Source organism: Coenobita brevimanus, chromosome 13 (assembly GCF_032717465.1).
Source record: "Coenobita brevimanus isolate Jiangsu-jjx chromosome 13, ASM3271746v2, whole genome shotgun sequence".
NCBI classification, from domain to species: Eukaryota; Metazoa; Arthropoda; class Malacostraca; order Decapoda; family Coenobitidae; genus Coenobita; species Coenobita brevimanus.
The window spans coordinates 39,935,010-39,954,574 of record NC_136966.1 but is presented as its reverse complement, the minus strand read 5'-3'; the positions used below and the strand labels follow the sequence as shown (position 1 = coordinate 39,954,574).

Genomic DNA, 19,565 nt, shown 5'->3' with positions numbered 1-19,565 from the left:
GCATGTGATGTGGTGTGTGGGAGGAAGAGAAGACAGAGGGGGTGTGCAAGGAACAGCGTGGTGGACTGACGAGGTGAGACAGGCTGTGGGACAAAAGAAGAAAGCATACAATGAATGGATGAGAAATAGGGGCGTGGAAGAAGTTGAGAGGCGGAAGAGAGAGTTATATGTAGAAAGAAAGAGAGAGGTGAAAAGATTAGTAAGAGAGAGTAAGAAGAGAGTGGATGAGGAATTTGGAAGGAATTTGAGTGTAAAGTGGAGGGACTGTAAGAAAATGTTGTGGAAAGAGGTGAAGAGAGTAAGACAGGGTGGAAGTGAAGTTAGCAGGGGAGTGAAAGATAAAAATGGTAGGTTATTAGTGGAGAAGGGAGAAAAAGTGAGCAGATGGAGAGAACACTTTAAGGAATTGTTGAACATACAGGATGGAGGTAATGCAAGTATAAGTGGCTGGGGAATGGCTGGGAGAAGGAGGGAGGTGAGAAGACAGGAAGAAATCAGTAGGATAGAAGTTGTGGAAGCAATGAAGAAAGTTAAATTGGGGAAAGCCCCAGGAATTGATGGAGTGTGTGGTGAAATGCTGATGGGGGAGAGATAGTAGTAGAATGGATGTGGAAGATGTGCAGATTGGCCTGGGAGGAAGGTAGAGTCCCGGAGGATTGGAAGTCAGGTATAATTATTCCCTTGTACAAAGGAAAAGGGGAAAAAGAAGTGTGTGGTAATCATAGGGGCATTTGTCTTCTTAGTATAATAGGAAAAGTGTATGGTAGGATACTTATTGACAGAGAGAAAGAACAGAGGAACTAGTTGGAGAAGAACAGGGAGGCTTTAGGAAGGGAAGAGGTTGTGTAGATCAGATATTCATTCTTAGATCTTTAGTGGAAAAGTTTCTAGAGAAGGGAAAGAAGTTGTATGCGGCTTTCATGGATTTGGAGAAAACATATGACAGGGTGGATAGACAAGGATTGTGGAAAGTATTAAGAATATATGGAGTAGATGGGAAGTTGTTGAATTCTGTGAAGAGTATGTATGATGGTGCTAAGGCTGCAGTGCGTGTGGATGGTGAACTAAGTGAATTTTTCTCTTTGAAGGTTGGTTTGAAACAGGGATGTGTCATGTCTCCATGGTTGTTCAATCTATACATGGATGGGGTAATAAAAGAGGTACAAGGTAGGGTAGTGGATGTTGGAGTGGCCCTGGTGAGAGAGGATAGCGTTTGGAAACTCTCTGTACTGTTGTTTGCAGATGATACTGTGTTGTTGAGTGAAGACGAAGGGGAGCTACAAGGCATGGTGGATGAGTTTGGGAGAGTGTGTAAGAAATGGAATCTAAAAGTGAATGTAGGGAAGAGTAAAGTGATGGTCTTTGAGAGAGGTGAAGTCAGTGAATGTACAGTGAGGTTGGATGGTGAGGAATTGGAAAATGTGAGTACGTTTAAGTACTTGGGCAGTGTGATGAGTAAGGATGGAGGTTTGGAGGGTGAAGTGCTTGAAAGGGTACAGCAGGGAAGAAAGGTTGCTGGTTCCTTGAATGCAGTGATAAGAATCAGGAAAGTGAGCATGGAAATGAAAAAGTTACTACATGACAGTATTATGATACCAACTCTAATGATTGGAAGTGAAGCTTGGACGTTGTCGGAAGGACACAAGTCAAGAGTGAGCGCAGTGGAAATGAGTTATTTAAGAGGAGCCTGTAGAGTCACATGGAGAGACAGGCTGACGAATGAGGATATAAAGGAGCATTGTGGCGTGGATGTGGATGTGATAGGAAGCGTTATGAGGAACACACTGAGGTGGTTTGGCCATGTGGAGAGGATGGAGGGTGAAAGACTGATGAAGAGAGTGTATGTGAGTGAGGTGGAGGGGGGAAGAGGGAGGGGGAGGCCGAGGATGAGATGGAGGGATGGGGTGGAGAGGTACATGAGAGGCGGGGGTGTGAGTTGGGAGCAGGGCAGTGAAATGGTGGGGGACAGGGCGACGTGGAGGCGATTTGTTTGTGGCCACCCCAAACGAGATTGAGGCGTCTGGCAATAGATAGATAGATAGAGTATAATTCTTCCAGTACCTTGAGTTGCTTTACATAACATCTTCAGCCCATGTATATTTTTTCGAAACTGAGTAAAATCTCCCAGCATTTGGCGAATATAAAATAAAAACAAGTATTATGAGGATCGTCTGGCATTGGTGAACGTGTAATATAAACATATCATTATTCTCAGGATTGCATGACACTGGTTATATAAAACATGAAAGCTATCTTGAGGATCGCATGACATTGGTGAATGTCAAAATATAAACATATTCTCAGGCTGAAAAGATTGTTGAAGATTTTTTTTTTTTTTTTTTTTTTTTTTTTTTAATCCTGAGAATATTTCAGGTCAGAATATTAAGACATCCTAAGGCTGAAGGAGTTAAAGTAGTCCATCCATCATCCGATCCTATATCGCCCCATAAGCAGCGTAGGAACCCTGGACTAGGCAAGTTGGTCCTTACATGTAAGTTGAGAGTGACCAGCCTCACTCATCCCTGAGTGGCATTACGTGAGCAATAAACCCCAACCACCCCTTGGATACAGATCTACACAGGCTCAGTCCTATTGGAGCACCTTAATTACTCACTAAACCACTAAGCACCATCCATCATCATCCAATCCTACGTTGCCCCATGAGGAGCATAGGAGCTTGGGGCTAGGCAAGTGGTCCTGACATCGAAGATGAGAGTGACTAGCCTCACTCATCCCTGAGTGACATTACATGAGCAATAAACCCTGACCACCCCTTGGATATAAACCATCACCGGCTCAATCTGTTTGGAGCACCATAATTACTTACTAAGCCACCAGGTGCCATAATTTGGGTATATGATTACCACTCAGTGTAGTAAATGGTTTTTTGGTGTACAGGAAACCATTTGGCTTGTCACCTAGTGTTGATTCACCCATAGGCAGAAGGAAGAGGAAAGAATGGGGGAAAGGAAGACGGAAGAGGGAGTGTAAAGTCACCCATAGGCAGAAGAAAGATGAAAGAATGAAGGAAAGAAAGACCTAAGAGGAAGGATGGAAGAGAGGAAAGGGCAGACACCCAGAGCAGCACTACATCGAGTGCATGAATGGTGAGCATTCCCGTCTACCACTGTATACAGGTATACCTCGATACGCGAGACCCCTAGATGCGATACCCCGGCATAATGATGGGGTAGAAATACCACCATACCCCACCTAACGATGGCCAAACCCTGGTTTAACGATGGGTTTTTATTTTTTTTTTTACTTGATTTTGATGATATTTTAGACTAAAGTTGTGTGTTTAGGTTGATTTAAAAACTGTTTTTAGACATAGATTAATGTCTTTTAGCCATAGGTGGGGTGATTATTGTCATTTTGGGATATGGTTTACTAAGCTTGATTTTTTCCAGACTTATATTTGATGATTTTTAGATTGTACTTGTTGGTTTTAGTGATGTATTTGCAGGTGTTAGGCTTTTTTTTTTTTTTTTTTTTTTTTTTTTTTTTACACATCAGAAAGTATATTTTATTTTATTTTACCGCATTCTTTCCTTTACAGGTGGCTTTACATTGAGTGACAAGCCAGATGGTTTCCTGTAAGCCAAGAAACCATTTACAACGCTGGGTGGTAACCATATAACCAAACCATACGTGCTCCCTACGTGTCAACAAGTGGGTTGGTGGAGGGTTAGTGCCCCTCCCCGTAAAACAAATAACTCAAAATCAAATGGCCACCCCTTACGGGATTATGGCGTCTGGCAGTAGGTAGATAGTAGAATAGGCTTAGGTTTGCTTCTTTTACAGCTGTTAGGCCATTTAGATTGGTTTTAAACTTGTTCTGGGGCTCATTTGAATGGGTTTTGGACTTGGTTGGGGGGAAACCCAAGGCTAAAAAACACATCCCATTACTTTACATGTTAAATCTACCCCAATATACAATACCCCGCGTAGTGATGGTTCTGACCTAACCAGTTGTATTGTTAAACTGGGGTATACCTATTTTCATATGTACAGTAATTGCTCATAATTCTATATAGAGATGCTTGAACGTCAGAATGATTTCCCCCCCCACATGTAATTCTTCAGCCAAGAACCAGAAATATATTATTTTCTACACTTAATTTAACTTTCTGGCTCTGCACATCTTAGGTATAAAGTGAGGATTGCCTGGATGTACTGTACTGTTGGGAACAAGAGTGCATCTATTGTTCCAGTGCCATTGTTTCATATTGAGGACACATCCATCACTTTCCTCCCTGATATACCATACCAGAGAATTATCTGTGAACCTACGGACATACCAATCCTCTTTCAGCTTAGCTTAAAAATTTTAGTCAACAAAGGAAAATGAGACTTGAAAGAGGTGAAATGTTAGGTGAAATTTGAGCCTGATTGAACAGGATGACTATTACAGTACAGTTGTTCCTTCCCTAACGCAGTTTGCTTCAGCGCGATATTTCTCTAATGCGGCATGATTTTGCAGAAGGAAATGATTCTTTATGTATGTGTGGATGATAAAATGAGAAGTGTGTCATGGATGCAAGAGCATACAGAGGTTGGGGGAGTGGACTTTCTGACCACCACATGCTGGTGGTGAAAGCCAAGGTTCAAATGCGGTGGAGGAATAGAGGGAGGGAAGGACAGGAGAAAGTTGTCTGTACAAGGAGGGCAGAAAGTTACAAGAGGATGAAAAAAAGGCAGAATATAAGAGGGATGTGGAGGACCAATTGGGTAATATGATTTAGGGCAGATGGGGGAAGTAGAAAGTGTGTGCAAGATATTCACAGTAGAAATCTGTGCAGCATGTGAGGTGGTGTGTGGGATGAAGAGAAAACGAAAGGGTGTAAGGAACAGCATGATGGAATGCAGAGGTGAGACAAGCTGTGGCATAGATGAAAGCATATAGTGAGTAGATGGCAAGCAGGGGCATGGAGGAAGTAGAGAGGAAGAGAGAGATGAGAACATTGGTAAGAAAGAGTAAGATGACAGTGGATGAGGAATTTGGTAGGAATCTGAGTGTAAAGTGGAAGAAATGTAATAAAATGTACTGGAAAGAGATAAAGAGAGTTAGACTTATAAAGAAGTTAATCGTGGAGTGAAAGATAATACAGTAATGGTAGGTTGCTAGTGGAGAAGAGAGAAAAAGTGAGCAGATGGAGAGAACATTTTTAGGAACTGTTAAACACAGCAAATGAAAGTAATGCGTGTATAAGTGGCTGGGAATGGCTGGGAGAAGGAGGGAGGTGAAAACAGTGGGAGAAATCAGTAGGATGAAAAAGGTGGAAGCAGTGAAGAAAGTCTAAATGGGGAAAGCCACAGGAATTGACGGAGCGTGTGATGAAATGGTGAAGCATAAGGGGGATACAGTAGTAGATTGGATGTGTCGATTGGCCTGGGAGGAAGATTGAACCCTGGAGGATTGGAAGTCATATAATTATTCCCATGAACAAAGGAGAAGGGGAAAAAGAAGTGTGTGGTAATCATAGGGTCATTTGTCTTCTTAGTGTAATAGGATAAGTATTTGGTAGGATACTTATAAACGAGTAAGGAAAATAACAGAGGATTTAGTGGGTGAAGAATAGGGTAATTTTAGGAAGGGAAGTTGTTTTGTAGATCAGATATTCATTCTTAGGTCTTTAGTGGAAAAGTTTCTAGAGAAGGGAAAGATGTTGTATGCTGCCTTCATGGTATTTGAGAAAGCATATGACAGGGTGGATTGACAAGGAATGTGGAAAATATTATGAATATATGGAGTAAATGGGAAGTTGCTGAATGATGTGAGGTGTATGTATGAGGGGGCCAAGGCAGCAGTGCATGTGGATAGAGAACTTAGTAAATTTTTTTATTTGAGTGTTGGATTGAAACAGGGATGTGTCATATCCCCATGGTTGTTCAGTCTGTATATGGATGGGGTTATAAAAAAGATGCAAGGTATGGCAGTGGATGTTGGAGCTGCCCTAATGAGAAAGGGCAGCATTTGGAAACTCCTTGTACAGTTGTTTGCAGATGATACTGTATTGTTAAGTGAAGACAAAGGGGAACTGCAAGGCTTGGTGAATGATTTTGGAAGAGTATGTAGGAAATGGAATCTAAAGGTGAATTTAGGGAAGAGTAAAGTTATGGTCTTTGAGGGAAATGAAGTCACTGGATGTACAGTGAGATTGGATGATCAGGAAATGGAAATTGTGAGTACATTTAAGTACTTCAGTAGTGTGATGGGTAAGGATGGAAGTTTGGAGGATGAAGTGCTTAAGAGGGTAAAACAAGGAAGAAAGGTTGCTGGTTCTTTGAAAGTAGTGATAAACAGGTGAAGGTGGATGGAGTAGTTGGTGTGTGGGGTGTGCCAGCAGACATGGATGAGAATGGCAGTGCTTTAGTGGACATTTGTGCTGGGAGGGGGTTGGTGATAGCTAGTACCCTCTTCAGACACAAAATGATCCATAGGTATACTTTGCAAGTGATGAGAAGGGTGGATGGTGAACTGAATGAATGGAAGGCAATGATTGATTATGTGGGTGCTGATGAAAGGATGCAAAGATATGTAATGGATGCAAGAGCATATGGAGGTTGGGGGAGTGGATTTTCTGACCACCACTTGGTGGTGTTAAGAATCAAGGTCCAAATAAAATGGAGAAATAGAAGAATGGGAAGACAGGAGGAAGTAGTTCATACAAGAATGGTGGAAAGGTTACAAGAAGATGGAAAAAAAGCATAATCAGAATATGAGGGAAGTGGAGGAGTGATTGGGTTACTATGGATTAAAGCAGATGGGGGACGTGGAAGGTGTGTGCAAGATATTCACTGAAGCAATGTGTGCATCTTGTGAGGTGGTGTGTGGGGTGAAGAGAAGACAAAAGGGGGTGCAGGGAACAACATGGTGGAATGAAGAGGTGAGAGAGGCTGTGGCACAAAAGAAGAAAGCATATAGTGAGTGGACGAGAAACAGGTACATGGAAGACGTTGAGAGACGGAAGCAAGAGTTATATGCAGAGAGGAAAATAGTAGTAAAAGAGAGTAAGAAGAGAGTGAATGAGGAATTTGGAAGGAATTTGAGTGTAAAGTGGAGGGAATATAAGAAAATGTTCTGCAAAGAGGTGAAGAGAGTTAGACAGGGTATCAGAGACATTTGTCGGGGAGTGAAAGATAAAAGTGGTAGATTACTAATGGAGAAGGGAGAAAAAGTGAGCAGATGGAGAGAACATTTTAAGGAGTTGTTGAACATAGAGAATGAAAGTAATGCGGAGTAAGTGGCTGGGGATTGGTTGGGAGACATAGGGACGTGAGAAGAGAGGAAGAAATCAGCAGGATGGAAGTTGTGGAAGCAATGAAGAAAGTCGGAATGGGGAAAACCCCAGGAATTGATGGAGTGTGTGGTGAAATGCTGAAGCATGAGGGAGAGATATTAGTAGAATGGATGTGGAAGATGTGAAGATTGGCCTGGGAGGAAGGCAGAGTCCCAGAGGATTGAAAGTCTGTAGAACGGAAAAGGGGAAAAAGAAGTGTTTGGTAATCATAGAGGCATTTGTCTTCTTAGTGTATTAGGAAAAGTATATGGTAGGATACTTATCGACAGAGTTAAGTAAATAACAGAGGAATCAGCTGAGGAAGAGCTGGGAGGTTTTAGGAAGGGAAGAGGTTGTGTAGATCAGATATTTAGTCATAGATCTTTAGTGGAAAAGTTTCTGCAGAAGAAAAAGAAGTTGTATGCAGCCCTCATGGATCTGGTGAAGCAAATGACAGGGTGGATAGATAAGGATTGTGGAAAGTATTAAGAATATATGGAATAGATGGGAAGTTGTGGAATGCTGTAAAATGTATCCATGAGGGTGCTAGGCCTGCAGTGTGTGTGGGTAGTGAACTGAATGAATTTTTCTGTTTGAAAGTTGGTTTGAAACAGGGATGTGTCTCGTCACCATGGTTGTTCAATCTGTATATGGATGGGGTTATGAAAGAGATACAAGGTAGGACAGTGGATGTTGGAGTGGACCTTATGAGAGAGGGCAGTTTGGAAACTCCCTGTACTGTTGTTTTCAGATGATACTGTATTGTTAAGTGAAGACAGAGGGGAGCTGCATGGCTTGGTGGATGAATTTGGGATAGTGTGTAAGGAACGGAATATAAAGGTGAATACAGTTGAGTTGCAATTTAAGACAAAATGGAACAACGATCTTACAATATCACGGGCAATTAATTTCTCCCATAATTACATAATAGCATGGTAATTTCACTCAGTTCTGCAAGAGAAACTGTTTGGAAATTGGATGTCTTTAGGTAATGGATTTCCAGATGACTGCTTTTGTTTACAGCTCTTGTGTTATGCTTTTGTCGATTGCTGATTGGCTTCTTCGACTCAACCTGACCCATGTGACCCATATCCCATACCACCTGCCACTGCTTGGCTCAGTGTTGTGTGTATTGTCGCTGTGATAAGCGTTTATTCGCTTATTTCCTTGCTCCTCATTTCCTCAGAACTCTGAGCACATGGTTCCAAACTAACTTTAGTTATGCCTAAGCACCCTGAAAGTGCTACAGACACAAGAAGAGCACTTATTCCAAAGGAAAATGTAAAATTGTTGGACAAAGTGGTGCGTGGTGTGGGGGCTTATATGCAAACGATCAGACAAAATGTGTTGGGTGTGTTTGTAATATGGATAGTTTCTTTGTTTGGAAAAAAATAAGTTAATGATGAAGGAGCAGTAAAATTCATGTTTTTGCCTTGGGTATGACAAGTGTGTGGGGGAAAAAAAAAAAACTTTGCACCCGACTTTTGTCACGAACTGACGATCATTGGTAGTGAAAATTCAGCTCTTAGGGTTTGTGAGGACACTACGTGTTGGAGTAAATAGTTAGGTAAGATCATTATGTGAGTTCAGTTCTTGTGAATTACTGCATCTGTACAGTCTTACAAATAATACTGCTTGGCTGACTTGTTTATTATTCACAATTACTGCATTCATGTGTATCTGAGAAGTGAGAGGTACACAATCATTCAATGCTAACCACTTCAGTATAGTTTTTATTCCTTTATTGTTGATGACTAATGACATTCAAAAATAGTTTCACAATTTTTTTTTCTTTTTTAAATGAGTGCGCTAAAAGTGATTTCTGGTGAAATATGCATGATTCTGGGCGGCCATTATTCATGTGTTGATTAGGTCAGAAGTTTTTGCTTGAATGTTAATGAGGATTTTCAAGAGGCTTTTGGCAGTCCTTGGTGGTTCAAATTTTTATAGGGAGTATTAGGGGGCAAAACTTGTCGGTTAGGTTAGGTTAGAATGCACTAATGTGTCAAGTCAGCTAGATCATAATGTAAACACATGTCATAGATGTCTTGTGGCAGACGTATTTGTAATAACCTATCCTTAACTATAATTTCAGCGAAAAATATGGGGCTCCTAGAACCTAACCCCTTATTTTACATGTAAATACAGTAGAACCTCTTTGGTCCGGACCTGTTTGATCCGGATTTCTGTTAATTCGGACAAAATTTAAAAATAATAAGCTCCAAAAATATGTTGAAAGTAAATCTAAAATCATTTTCAGTATCGGCGTGGAAAGCAATCGTCATTCGTTTAGTCTCGGATCACGCTAGGTCGCGACATGGGCGCCTGTTTAAACACACGCTAGCATTCGTTCCATCAACTAGTTCACTAACCATTTATATTTTTACCCTGTATTTCAAAAGTTAATCCTCCTTACCATGCCCCTTAATGCAAGTGTAGCTTCTGCAATGAATAAAGGTGTTAAAAGGAAGCATGTAACACTAAGTATTGCAGATAAAGTGAAAATACTGGATAAACTAGAGGCTGGTGTTCCTCCAGGAAAACTTGTGAATGAGTTTGGTATCACCAAACAAACTGTGTCTGACATCAAGAAAAACAAAGATAAAATTAGACAGTTTGCTTTAAAATTTGATGTTACAAACAGTGACTGTGGTGAAAATAAAAGAAAAACTAAAAATGCCACATATGTTAATAATTAACAAACATACCATATGTAGATAGTTTTTGGTATGAACTGGAGATTACCCTGATGGTCCAGGCAATCTGCTAATTCGGACAACCCTTCCCCTCATATAGTCCGAATGAGAGAGGTTCTACTGTATATGTCACGTTTTAGCGTGAAATTGATTTTGCATGAGGTTCAGCATAACCTATCTGATGTTGTATGAAGACTCTGCTGTATAGGGAGGAGTAAAGTTATGGTCTTTGAGAGAAATGAAGTCAGTGAATGTACAGTGAAGTTGGATGAGGAGGAAATGGAAAATGTGAGTATTTTTAAGTACATGGGCAGTGTGATGAGTAAGGATGGAAGTTTTGACGGGGAAGTGCTTGAAAGGGTACAACAAGGAAGAAAGGTTCCTGGTTCCTTGAAAGCAGTGATAAGAAACAGGGAAGTGAGCATGGAAGTGAAAGAGTTACTGCATGAGAGTATTATGATACCAAGTAAAGCTTGGACCTTGTTGGAGGGACACAAGTCAAGTGTGAGAGCAGTGGAAATGAGTTATTTGAGAGGAGCATGTGGATTCACATGGAGAGACAGGGTGACAAATGAGGAAGTGAAGGAGTATGTGGATGTGGTAGGAAGCATTAGGAGAAATACATTGTCGTGGTTTGGCCATATGGGGAGGATGGAGAGTGAGAGACTGATGAGGAGAGTGTATGCGAGTGAGGTGGAGGGGGGGAGAGGGAGGGGAGGCCAAGAATGAGATGGAGTGGAAAGGTATATGAGTGAGGGGGTGTGTGAGTTGGGAGCAGAGCAGTGAAATGGCGGGGGACAGGGCAACATGGAGACGATTTGTTTGTGGCCACCCCGTATGGGATTAAGGCATCTGGCAATAGAGATAAATATAGATAAGAAACAGCAAAGTGAGCATGGAAGTAGAAAGGTCGCTGCATGACAGTATTGTCATACCAACTCTACTGTATGGAAGTGAAGCTTGGACTTTGTTAGAAGGACACAAGTCAAGAGTGAGGGCAGTGGAAGTGAATTATTCAAGAGGAGCATGTGAAGTTGCATGGAGAAATAGACTGACAAAATAGGAGGTGATGGAGTGCTATGGTGTGGATGTGGATGTGATAGAAAGAGTTAAGAGAAAAACATTGAGGTGGTTTGGCCGTGTGGAGAGGAGGGAGTGCGAGAGACTAACGAGGAGAGTGTATGTGAGTGAGGTGGAGGGGGGGAGAGAGAGGAGGAGGCCAAGGATGAGATGGAGGGATGGAGTGGAAAGGTATATAAGAGAAGGGGATGTGAGCTGGGAGCAGGGCAGTGAAGTGGTGGGGGACAGTGCAACATGGAGGAGATTTGTTTGTGGCTACCCCGTATGGGATTAAGGCATCTGGCAATAGATAGATAGATAGGAAGAGACCATGTGTAGTTTTTCTTGGTTCTCCAGCTATAGTAAATATATCCAAAATGCCATTTTTCTCCATTAGCTCTCAGTTGGCTGGTTAATCACCCATAAATAAACTAAACTTTGGCAGCCCAACCATAGGCCCATATACCTTGAAGTGAGGTAACATGGGATTGGCTGTCACCATTTTGTAAATTTTAGCAAAGCTTTTATCAGCATGGAATGATAAGCTAGAAGCATTTGAAGCTTTGCACAAGATGAAGGCTTATAGTGTAGGATAAGCTAGGACCACTAAATCTTAACTCAGTGACGTTTTCATTTTATTCTTGCTATCACCTGACAGTTATATTAGGTTAGAATAAACTTTTCAAAACTAGGGTGAGTACTGTAGAAACAACCTTAATATACACCTTCAATACAAGAGACCATTCGTAAGTTAAATAAAATACTCTGATGGCAGCAGGAGTAATGGATGTCACCCATGGTCAGGAAGTAAATATTTTCATGTTTAACCATGGCAGGTGGCATACCTCGTATGAGTCAGTTCCAGGGAGCTGCAGCATACCTCACATGAGGGGGATTTTTAACAACACACCACAGATTTTCACATAGGAGCAGCATTATGTAATTTATTTTCATATTAGACCAACTATTATGTCCCATCCTCACCTTGAAGGTTAGACCCAGAAACAAAGAAATAGTAGCTACAACTTTATGAATGTGTGCTAATCCTGATAGGCATGAGGCTGAGGCCAAGCCTCAGGCCTCAAGGTCGAGGCTGTGCTCAGGCCAACCCAGTACAGCAGGCCTTGAGGCTGAGACTGAGGTCTTTTATGGAGCCTAAGCTTAACTATACGCATTATGTCATTGTTGCTCTTACAAACTTTTTTTTTTTTTTTTTTTTTTTTTTTTTTTATATACCAAAGTTTTGCTGATATCATATAGTGATTGATAGCCATGTTTCTATTCTTGATATGTACAGTTAATTTATCATGCAGAAATTTGTTTTTCAGTAACTGATATACACTGGCAGGCTTGCATTTCTGTTCTAAATTCCATATACCTTTGTATTAATTCAGTGTATCTGTTAAATATGCAGTTTAAAATATATATATATATATATATATATATATATATATATATATATTTTCCTCTGCTTCAAAACCCACCCCTTCACACACACACACACACACACACACACACACACACACACACACGCACACGCACACACACACACATTCTGTGAATTTTATAAAATAGGAGTCCCGTTTGGGATACATGGTGTCTGGCAATGATTGAATGAATGAATGAGTCCAGAAGTACATCCCACAGCACAAAGAAGCAGATAAGAAAATACAGAAATGGTTCAATACAGAATGTAAAAAATCAAAAGAAAGAAGAGTTTTGTTGTGGAATAGATACAGAAGACATAATAGTGAAAGGGCGTATAATAATTACAAACAGGCAAGAAACGATTATACAAGAATAAGGAAGGAAGCCCAAAAACAGTTTGAGGAGGATATAATAAATAAAAGTAGTGATCAACCAAAGCTGTTTTACAGCTATATCAGAAGCAAAACCAAAGTAAAAGATATAATACAATCAATTACGGACGAGGGAATCACTTATACACAAGAGAAAGATATTTGTGAAGCACTAAATAAGAATTTCCAATTAGTTTTTACAGAAGAAAAAAATTTTGAGAGGGACTATGTGGAACATGCATGTCCACACATACTACCAGATATACAAATAGCAGAAAAAGTAATACAGGAGGAGTTAAGTAGATTAGACAGAGGAAAAGCAAGTGGTCCTGATGAAATTTCATGTTGGGTACTACGAGAATGTGCAAAGGAGTTAAGTAAACCATTATTTTTAATTTTCAAGAAATCCTTGAGTCAAGGTAAACTACCTGATATTTGGAAAAAAGCAAATATTGTCCCCTTATTCAAGAAAGGAAATAGACGAAATCCACTCAACTACCGACCAGTATCACTGACCAGTGTTGTAAGCACTGGCGTGGCTGAATCGGTAGAGAGGCGGCCTGCGGTCCTAATGGTCCCAGGATCGAATCCCGGCTGGGGCAGGGAACAGTTTGAGGATTTGAATTTCCTAAAAAGCAGACTTTCCTGATCTACCAGATGACCCGCCGACATGTCGTAAAAATACCCCCGCTAATACCAATACACCAATCCTGTATGAGACAGCCCTAGCATGTATTCAATATGGATGGTGGGTGTTAGTGCCGAAGTGGTGACATGTGGAGGTGTAGGAGGACTACTGGGCCTTGGGATAGTTCAGTGCCCCCAAGCAATAGGCTCTGAAGCCTTTGCCCAGAGTCGGAAAAATAAAAAAAAAAAAAAAAAAAAAAAAAAAAAAGCAAGGTATAAGAAAAGCTTATAAGAAAAGCTTGGGTAAATCATCTAGAAGAACACAGTATGATAACAGAAAGACAGTTTGGTTTCAGAAAAGGAAAATCATGTGTTACTAATCTGTTGAGCTACTATGACAGAGTAACAAACACAATACAGGAAAGGGAAGGATGGGTGGACAGTATCTATTTAGATTTCAAGAAGGCTTTTGACACAGTACCACACCAAAAACTTTTATGGAAACTGTACCATCAAGGAGGAATTCGAGGCAAACTGTTTTGTTGGATGCAAGACTATCTCATAGAAAGAGAAATGAGAACAGTACTAAGAGGAAACTACTCATTATGGAAAGAAGTGACTAGTGGAGTACCACAGGGTTCAGTGCTGGCACCAATCATGTTTTTAGTGTATATAAATGACATAAACAGTAACACTGGAAATGAGAGCTATCTGAATATGTTTGCAGATGATGTAAAAATACAAATGAGAATTACTAACACAGACTCTTGTAAAGAGCTACAAGAAGAATTAAATAAACTTCATGAATGGAGTAGTACATGACAAATGGAATTCAATGTGGACAAGTGTCATGTAATCAAGTTTGGTAAAAGTGGAAAAAGACCTGATTGGGATTATAAGTTAGGAAATAAAACCCTATACACATCAGAAAGAGAGAAAGAGCTAGGTGTGATCATCAATAACAGACTATCTCCGGCTGACCACACCAGCAAGAAGGTACGGAACATGTATACACTGCTTGCAAATATGAGAATAGCATTCACATACATAAATGGAGACATGCTAAGAAGGATAATAACATCATTCATTAGACCAACCCTGGAATATGCATCAGTAGTCTGGAGTCCTCATCTCAAAAAGCACATAGACAAGATTGAAGAAGTTCTAAGGGCCGCTACAAGATGGATACCAAGCTTAAGGGACCTAAGCGACGAAGAGAGACTAAATAAACTGAATCTACCAACACTACAGGAGTGAAGGAAAAGAGGTGACATGATAATGCTATATAAGTGCATATCAGGGAAGGAGAAAATAGACATAAATGATTACTTAACATATGGAGAAGCATCAGCAAGAGGACACTGCAAAAAACTGCATAAGAAGAGAGGTGATAAAGACATAAGGAAATTCAGTTTCCCAAACAGAGCAATTAATCAGTGGAATGCACTGCCGAATGAAATAGTGTGTGCCAAAACAATTCACAAATTTAAGGATATGTACGATAAATATGGTTTAAGACATGGGACAGTACGAGCTTGACTCATTCCTGTAAAGATACAATTAGGTAAGAACACACACACACACACACACACACACACACACACACACACACACACACACACACACACACACACACACACACAGATGGAGCTGTTCCTGGATCTTGGAGAAATAATAGCTGAATCAGCGACGAAAAGGAGACCAGCCTGTTTGTGATTATGTAAATGAGTGTGTGAGTGGTGATCCCGTCGGACAGTAGTTAAGGAAAACCGCGGTTTCGGTCATATAAAGAACAAGACATAGTGGAAATAGAAAGTCTCTATATGGTTGAATCATGGCGGAAAAGGACGATGCTTTGTTTACGACTGGCGAGAGAGGATTTGAGGGCTTCACTGAAGAGGATGTGGGAAATGGAAATACAGTAATCACTCTAATATCCGGACGCCCAATAACCGAACATCCCCACTAACCGAACCTTATCATCCTGGGATCAAACATTCCCAAAATGGTCCGAAAATCCAAAAAAATTAAAAAAAAAAAATAGATTTTTTGCCATCCGTAATTTGAACTTGCCGCGCGAGAGCATTGTTTTGGTTCGTCATTCCTCCGACGTCCGATAGAGCGCCGCTGCATCCTCCCCACTTCCCGCCTGTCTCTCACCGCGGCTGGACCTACGCTCATCGCCATGGGTGCCCACGTGCTCGCTTTTGTGGTGGTGCCGTACTTGCTGCAAGGCCTCCTGCTGCTCTCTGCCCTCCTCTTAGTGTGTGTGATGATGGCCCCCGCCTCCTGAGAAAAGGAAGAGAGTGGTGTTGACTCTGGAGAAGAAACGGGAGATATTGGAGAAAGTTGATGCGGGTTGGTCTTCTTCACGCATTCTCCGCGAGTTTAACCTGGCCCGGTCGACTTTGTTCGATATCAAGCGTTCCCGAGACAAACTCATGCAGTACACGGCTGACTTCTCGTCGAGAAGCAAACGCAACGTGGAAAGGAAGGTTATGTTTACCCCCAAGTTTGCAGAAATCGACCGATCCATGTTGATTTGGTACCGACAGCAACGTGCAGCTGGTGTGATGGTACGTGGAACGGAGCTGAAGGCTGCTGCTGAGAAGTTTGCAAGGCTTCACGACGCCCTTGACTTCAAGGCATTTGAGGGTTGGCTCTTCGCGTTCAAGTTGCGACATGGCCTTACTAACCGTAAAGCACATGGCGAAGCATTGGACGCTAACGAGGATGGAGTTGACGAGTTTCGGCACAAGGTGAAAGGCTTGATCGACAGGGAGGGCCTCACTCTCGGTCAAGTCTATAATGCTGACGAAACTGGCCTATTCTATCGCTCGGTGCCAACGAACACTCTAGCCGATGAGACGGAGAAGCGTGTACCTGGCCGCAAGCTTTCTAAGGAACGGATATCTGCTTTGTGTTGTGCCAGTGCTAACGGCATGCACCGGCTTAAGCCCGTTATTGTTGGCCGTGCAAAGCAGCCTCGGTGCCTTCGTGGGGTGATGGATGTCCTTCCTGTCATATGGTACCGTTCTTTGAAAGCATGGTTCACAGCTGTGATTTTCAAAGACTGGTTTCACCGTCACTTCGTTAAGGAGGTCATCCAGTACCAGACGAAGACACTGGGAATTCCTCACGACCAGGTAAAGGCTCTCCTTCTCCTCGACAATGCACCTGCCCACCCGTACGACAAGACTTGGTTGCTGAGAATGGCCGTATTAGGTGCATGTTTCTGCCATCTAATACGACTGCTCTCATTCGACCCATGGACCAAGGAGTGATCGTGGCAACAAAGCGCCTGTACCGTCGGAAGTTCCTGGACGAGGTGATGGTTGTTCTCAAGGACGAGGACGAGTGCAGGGAAGGACGTGACACTCGAGGCAAGCAGACTTTGGAAAACCTTCGCCGCTACATCAAGTCTGCGCTGTACAACTGGGCTAGTGCATGGAAGGAAGTCCATGTGAAAACTCTTGAAAATGGTTGGTCTCGTCTGCTTCTCAGAACAGATGTGGAGTACGATTTCCTAGGGTTTGACGTGGATGACTTCCATGCACAGCTACGTACGCACGGCGATGATGTTGATGTGGACGATGTTCGTGAGTGTTGGACGACGACGAGGGCGATCCTGGGTATCAGACGTTGTCTGATATCGAGATCGCGTCTTCGGTTGCTGGTGTCAGTCCCGAACTTGAAGATTCCGACGATGAAGGCGATGATGATGCGGACTCCTCTCAGCAGGACACTACTCCAGCCATCCCCAAGCTGAGCGCACTCCGGGAACATCTAGAGTTCGTCCTAGACTACCTGGAACACCCGGACTGCGACAGGGAGATGGGGCCCTTGGGACTCGTGGAGGAAGTGCGTGCTTTCCGGCAGCGCATCATCAATCGCCAGAATCGTCGGTCCTTGCTTCAGTCAACGATTGACAGTTTTTTCAGGCCCGTGACCCCCGCTGTGACAAGCCCTGGTTTCACTCCGTTGCCTCCCCAAGACAGGCCCTCATGCTCCGAGCCACAGCCCAGCACATCAGCTACAGTGGAGTCACCGCTCGATGTGAGTTTGCGGCTATCTTTAGAGTCTTCTGTAGTCGGTACGCCATCACCACGACCCACCGATGCACCCCTTGGTCGCCTGCCAGTGATACTCTCTGACTCTGACAGTGAATAAACAGCAAGAACTTCTCCACTAGACCACACGGGAATTTTGAGTGTTTTGCAGTGAAAAAAACGGTGTGTTGTGTTAAGGTTTTCGAAATGAGAGAAAAGACTCAGTGGAAACAAAATTTAACGTAACTAACCTTCTTTGTTTTGGCTTTAGAAATTGAAAAGATTGGGAAAAGTTTATGTGCAACACGAAAGTTAACTGGAACATTATTTGGACTAAAGTGAACACTGTGAAGAGAACGGACTTCTGTGTGTTATTGACTAAGTTCAGTGCAAGACTTCAGGAAGAGTGTACTGCAAGTGCTTCAGGAAATCGTTCTTACTGTCAGAGTCCGAGAGGAGGCGGTTATTCATCGAGGTGGCCAGGGACTTGCTGTAAGTAGCCAGAATGTTTCATATTGTACTTTTTTCCATACTATACTTACCAGAATGTTTCATACTGTACTTTTTTCCATAGTATACTTACCTCATGCATGTGCAGTAGGAATGTGTTTTTCAGAGTTAGGTTCGGTTAGGGTCCATAAGTACCAGAATGTTTATTAATGTATGAACATACTTCTAAACCCTCATTTTATGTTTCCTTTGCATTTATTTCAGTCATTTATGTGCCTTATTGGTGTGATTAGGGTGTTAAATAGGTGCTATGCATGTCCGGAGGGAGTTGTATAGGTGTTTCTCTGAGTTAGGGTCCATAAGTACAAGTCCATAAGCTGGGGCCCAATATCCAGACGAAACCAATATCCGAACCTACCGATGGCTCTATTGATCCGGATATTGGAGGGGTTACTGTACTGTATTAAATTGAACCAAACAAGAGTAGCAGAAGTAGAGAAAACAGCAGAGAGGAATGTCCAGGAGATAAATAAGGTATGGACAGTAATTAGAGAGTTAAAGGAACGGGCCATAGAGCAGGAAAACGAGATCACAATTCTACGGAATAAACTGGAAAAAGTTTGTACACTCAGTGACGAACTAGAAAGAGAAGTTACGGAATTAAAAGTAAGCAATGAATCTGCCTCTAATGAAATAAAACAGCTTAAGAGGGAGTATGAGAGGTTGGAAGAAGAAAGGGACAGGATGAAAAGCAGACTAGATGACTATGAATCCAAATCAAGAATACTGGACGAGCACATTAAAGAAAGCAAGGAGCAACATAAGGAGTGGAAGATAATTCAGGAAGAAGGAAATGTAAATTTGAAAGAGATTATAGAACAACAAAGCAAGGAAAAGGTAGGGAGGGAAGTGGTTAGGGTACTGAGAAGTTGAGAATCTTTAGTTAGGGATGTAGCAGATAAGAAAAAATGTGTAATAATTTCAGGAGTTAAAGAAAAACGTATGACAATAAGATGAGAAAGAGAAAGAGAAGAACCGAATAAGGTTAAAGAAATTATATCAGTAGTCATGGAGAAAAACAACGAAGCTCAAGAAGTGATTGAAGAGGTTAGGAAAGTACGAGGAAGGAGGGGCAAGGCCATTGAAGGTAAAGTTTAAGTCCCAGGCAACAGTAAACAAAATTATCAGTAGAACATGGAAATTATCAGACAAGGAAGGGTTCAAAAATGTTTGGATAAGGAGAGATGCAAATGAGGAAGAAAGAGCTAAAATAAAGAAGTTAGTAAAGGAATCAAAGGTAAAAAATGAACAGAGAACGGAGGAAGAGAAGACAGTGTTTTATTGGAGAGTCATGGATCAGAAATTAAGAAAGTGGTACCAACGGAGAGAAGGCAAAAAGAAGGTATAAAAACATAAAAAATAATGTGATGGTGGCATACTGTATACTAATGTTGATGGTTTAATATCGGCAAGACTAGAAATCAACGATTTTTTGAGGGTACATGAACCTGATGTTATGTGCTTTGTTAAGAGAAGATATTGATGTTCATATGGGAGATGGTAAATACAAACTGTGGAGAAGAGACAGAAAAGAAAAAACAG

General features: G+C 41.7%; 1 protein-coding gene across 1 annotated transcript in view; it reads left to right on the top strand.

Annotated features, from left to right (window-relative positions):
• The window catches only part of LOC145414186 (tRNA:m(4)X modification enzyme TRM13 homolog), a 382,509-nt gene that overhangs the window by 267,668 nt on the left and 95,276 nt on the right, over positions 1 to 19,565 (top strand). The gene's annotated exons all lie outside the window — the stretch shown is intronic.